The sequence below is a fragment of the Mirounga angustirostris genome, unplaced genomic scaffold, assembly GCF_029215605.1.
Source record: "Mirounga angustirostris isolate CCGP_5_RB_7025 unplaced genomic scaffold, mMirAng1.0.hap1 SCAF_4, whole genome shotgun sequence".
NCBI lineage: Eukaryota > Metazoa > Chordata > Mammalia > Carnivora > Phocidae > Mirounga > Mirounga angustirostris.
This window is the reverse complement of record NW_026991712.1, coordinates 78,477,977-78,483,436: the sequence shown is the minus strand read 5'-3', so window position 1 is coordinate 78,483,436 and position 5,460 is coordinate 78,477,977. Positions and strand designations below refer to the sequence as shown.

The following is a 5,460-nucleotide window of genomic DNA, read 5'->3' as shown; positions in this document are numbered from 1 at the left end:
ATTTGAGAAGATTTATAAAACAGTGTGGCTCCCATGAGTTGTTTTTTTTTTTTAAATTAGTTGTTTCTAATCATGTTGATTTTAGGAATCTTGCACATTTGCAGCACTTAAACCAAGAAAAGATATATAATATACAATTAATTTAAGACTACTGTTCTTAAAAAAAAACTAAACCTGTGTATAGCTTTATGAACACCAGGTAGTCTTTATTCTTGGTATAGCTAATTTATTTTACCATAATACTTTTTTTCAAGTTTTTATTTAAATTCTAATTAACATACAGTGCCATATTAGTTTCAGGTGTACAATTTAGTGATTCATCACTTTCATACAACACCCAGTGCTCATCACAGGTGCCCTCCTTAACACATCACCCATTTAAACCGTCACCCCTGCCCACCTCTCCTCCAGCAACCCTGTTTGTTCTTTATACTTAAAAATCTGTTTCCTGGTATGCATCTCTTCCCTGCCCCCACAATATGTTCACCTGTTTTGTTTCTTAAATTCCACATATGAGTGAAACCATATGGTATTTGTTTCTCCGACTGACTTATTTGACTTAGCATAATATTCTCTAGATCAATCCACAGCAATTGCACTACTACATATTTACTCAAGGATACAAAAATACTGATTGAAAGGGAATGCATGCACCTTGATGTTTATAGCAGCATTATCTACAATAGCCAAAGTATGGAAAGAACTCACAAGTCTATTGGCTGGTGCTTGCTTTGGCAACACATATACTAAAATTGGAACGATACAGAGATTAGCATGGCCCCTGTGCAAGGATGACATGCAAATTCATGAAGTGTTCCATCTTTTTCATACACACACACACACACACACACACACACACACACACACACAATGGAATATTATGCAGCCATCAAAAGGAATGAAATCTTGCCATTTGCAACGACGTGGATGGAACTGGAGGGTATTATGCTCAGTGAAATAAGTCAATCAGAGAAAGACATGTATCATATGACCTCACTGATATGAGGAATTCTTTTTTTTTTAAAGATTTTATTTATTATTTGACAGAGAGAGAGAGAGAGAGAGCACATGAGAGGGGGGAGGGTCAGAGGGAGAAGCAGACTCCCTGCTGAGCAGGGAGCCCGGTGTGGGACTCGATCCAGGGACTCCAGGATCATGATCTGAGCCGAAGGCAGTCGCTTAACTGACTGAGCCACCCAGGCACCCCAATATGAGGAATTCTTAATCTCAGGAAACAAACTGAGGGTTGCTGGAGTGGTGGTGGGTGGGAGGGATGGGTGGCTGGGTGATAGATACTGGAGAGGGTATGTCTATGGTGAGCGCTGTGAATTGTGTGAGACTGTTGAATCACAGACCTGTACCTCTGAAACAAATAATACATTATATGTTAAGAAAAAAAAAAAGATAGCAGGAAGGGAAAAATGAAGGGGTGGACATTGAAGGGGGAGACGAACCATGAGAGACTACAGACTCTGAGAAACAAACTGAGGGTTCTAGAGGGGAGGGGGGTGGGGGGATGGGTTAGCCTGGTGATGGGTATTAAAGAGGGCACGTACTGCATGGAGCAATGGGTGTTATATGCAAACAATGAATCACGGAACACTACATCAAAAACTAATGTTGTATGGTGATTAACATAACATAAAAAAAAGAAGTGCAAAAAAATGTCTATTGGCTGATGAATAAAGAAGATGTGGTATATATACAATGGAATATTACTCAGCCATGCCATAACATTTTTAATAGAGATAATCATGAAAACCTAAATCACTGAATAAAAACTCTGACTTAAAATATTCATGTTCACAGTTAGATAAATATGCTTTAATTTTCAGGGAAAATTTATGAAGACTGTGATCTGGCCAAATGAGTAAGCACATCCAAATTTACACATTAATGCCACTGTCTTATTTGTAAATGATGTGTGTTTACTGAATCTAAAGAAGTTGTTTTGTTATATAAATTAGTCTTAAATGACAAACGAGCCTTTTTATAATTTCCTCATTGCACTTTTATGTGTGTGTGTGTGTGTGTGTAGGTTGGTAGTTAACAAACATCAAGTGTGCACCATGTGCTAAACATTCTTCACAATTATTAACACTTGTTAATTTATTTAAATCTTATCATAGCCCTGAGGTAGATTCTAATGTTTTACTCAATGTTACTGGTTAGAGAACAGGTAGAGTGAGGGAATCTGTGTTCAGAACCCACACTTTTGACCACTACAATTGTGCATCATATTAAATTAATAGCTATAGCTATTCTATTGATATTTTCTTTAAAAATGTCCCAGGATTTGTTAAATTAAAATCATAACAGATTTATGTCATCTATTGTAAAGTGGTAGTAATATGAGGCAGTATAGAATTGAAACAAGAATAGAATCCAGGAGGGGCACCTGGGTGGTGCAATCCATTCAGCATCTCCCTCTTGGTATCAGCTCAGGTCATGATCTCAGGGTTGTGGGATGGAGCCCCTCCTAGGGCTCCATGTTCAGTGCACAGTCTGCTTATCCCTCTCCTTCTGCTCCTTCCGCTGCTTGCACTCTTCTCTCTCTCTCAAAAATAAATAAATAAAATTTAAAAAAATAAGAATAGAATGCAGGAATATGGGCACTTCACCTGCTAATGAAAAAATAACACTGCAATGTAGTCATGAAAAGGTGATTTTTTAAAATAAATGGTTCTGAATCTCTTATATTTAAAAATAATAACTTGATCTTCATGTCATATACAAAAGTCAAGCCTAGATTAATTATAGATCTAAATATGAAAAATGAAACAATAAAATCTTTAGAGATAAACATAGAAAAATGTTTCTATGACAAACATTAGGCAATATTTTTAAAGGTGTTACAAAAACCACTAGCCACAAAAAGTTTTGCTGAATTACATTTGTTTATAAATAATAACTTCAGGTCATCAAAGGTACTATTAATTGAGTGAAAAAGTAGCCTACAGAGACATAGGAAATAATCATAATACATATATCTGGCAACATACTCATGTCTAGAATATATAAAGAACACCAACAAATCAATAATAAAACAAAAGGTAATGTGATATAGAAAAGAAGTCTTAAACACTTCAAATAAGAGGGTGTCCAAATGTCCAGTAAACATATGCAATACTGTTCAACTTCATTTTCCATCTGAAAAATGCACACTGGAACCACAGGGCAATGCTATTACACAATCATTAGGAAAACTAAAAGGAAAGATGACAATCCAAGGGTTGTCAAAGTATTGGAGCAACTGAAACTCTGATATACTGCTGGCAAGAGTGTAAATTAATATAACCAAATCAGATAACTGTTTGCCAGTATCTGTTAATACCAAATGCATGTATACTTTGTGACTCAACAAGTCCAACACTGGGTATACAGTAAACTAAAATAAGGGCATATATTCACCAAAAGACATGCTGAAGAATATCGTAGCAGAGCTATTCATAATACTGTCAAAATGTTTTTTTAAAAACCCACAAATCAAATCTCCATCAACAACAAAATAAAATTGACAGGTAAAAAGAAGGATAGCGAAGGTGTAAGCTCTCAATGAAAGTAAAACTTTGTACATCAATAAGAATAAACAAAGTATAATTATGTGCACCTACTTATGTAAAACTGACAAAACATTGAAAGAAGCCAAACATAAGGTGTAAATTCTGTATTAGTATATTTATATAAAGTCAATTAATTGTGGTGTTAAAGTTCAGCCAAGTGGCTATCTTTGGTGGTAATAGTGACTTAGAGGAGGCTCTAGGTTTGTTCTGGGGAGCAGGTAATGTTCTCTGTATCTTCAGTGGGTGTAGGGATGCTCACTTTGTAAAAGTTCACTTTTGCTTTGTGCCATTTTTATATGTATATTGTAGTTTACTATATTGTAGTAACTTCAAAATTATAGTAGAACATTTCTTAAAGTTATTAATAAGGACCCATTTTGAAATTGCCCTTGTCTTATAGACATTTATTTATTTTAATTATTAAAGCCATTTCATTCCAAATCCAGTGAAAGTGCGGCAGTTTAACAACCCGATTTTCATTTCCATCTTCTAAGTGACTTACTGTCTTTAATACATTTTTTTTGCTAGAATTAGTTTTGCTTATTTAGCAATTATTTAAGATTTCTAAATATTATGGAAATATTGGCATATAAAAACAAAAGGAAAAAATCATAAAATATTCTATAGTCTCTCCTATGAAAGCACATTGAATAGAAAAGGCTGGATGCAATAGAAAAAGGGTAGAGGCAGGAGGAGCTACTGGTCAAAAACTGGTCCAAAAACATGTTACTTTAAAAAGCACTTTTTCCGAAAGTTCCTAATACATCACAAGAAAATACTTGGACTAAATGAATGAAGTGTTCAAAAATCGAAACATGGAGTTGGGCCCACTGCAAAGCCCTTTAAGTGACTCTATAGGACCTCTGGCTCAAGGGATTCATGGATGTAAGTACAACTAGGAGTCTGCTGTAGTTCTTCCAACGATTATACTGGGCAAGACACCAAAGCCTCTTATTTTAGGTTTATTTGTAAAATGAAGCTAATACTTCATACTTTATAGCCTTTTTTACAATAGTGACTTTATTTTTTTAAAATTTTTTAGTCTAAAGTAAGATAATTAGTAAATTAGAGTGTAAATATTTTTGAGTCTTATAGCTTAAAAGTATTCATACTCTACTAACAATCTCCTTTTGGAATCATAGTCTAGTTTTCAGCTACTGTGAATAAAGCTGCTATAAACATTCACAATCTGATTTTTGTGAAACATAAGTTTGTGAACATAAATTTGCATTTCTCTGGAGACTAATGTTCAACTGTTTTCTAGATTTACAGTATCATTTTACATTTACATTCTCACCAACAGTGTTTGAATGATTCAGTCTCTAGGTATCCTTGCCAGCATTTGGTGTTATCACTATATTAATTTAGCCATGTTGATAGGTGTGCTGAGATATCATATATTGTAGTTTAATTTACACTTCACTGATAGCTAATGATGTAAAACATAATTTCATAACAATTTTTTACCTACAGATAAGATATTGTTTCTGTCCCTACTTTCAAGATTTTTTTCCTTTGTCTTTAGTTTTGTAAATTTGAATATGCTGTGTCTTGGTGTTTACCTGTTTGGTATTTACACGGCTTCTTGTATCTACAGATGTATGTCTTTTGCTAAATTTGAGACATTTTTAGACATTATTTCTCCTAGTGTTTTCTTAGCCCTGTACTCTCTTTCATTTCCTTGCAGTAGTCTGATATGAATGTGAGGAGTTTGGTAATGATCTCATTTGTATTTGACATTCTAGTCATCTTAGTTTATTTTCTCTGTCATTCAGATTGCATAATCTCGATTGTTTATCCAATTCACTTGTTCTTTTTCTGCCCCATCCACCCTGCTGCTGTACACATATACTGGGGCTTTTATTTCAGTTATTGTAAAAATTTTATGTTCTATTTC

General features: G+C 34.3%; 1 non-coding gene across 1 annotated transcript; it reads left to right on the top strand.

Moving 5' to 3' along the window:
* The first annotated feature begins 722 nt into the window (after nucleotides 1–722).
* On the top strand, nucleotides 723–826 carry LOC135364256 (U6 spliceosomal RNA). The gene has a single exon (XR_010411177.1). It is a non-coding gene; the product is annotated as a U6 spliceosomal RNA (small nuclear RNA).
* Nucleotides 827–5,460: the final 4,634 nt, after the last annotated feature.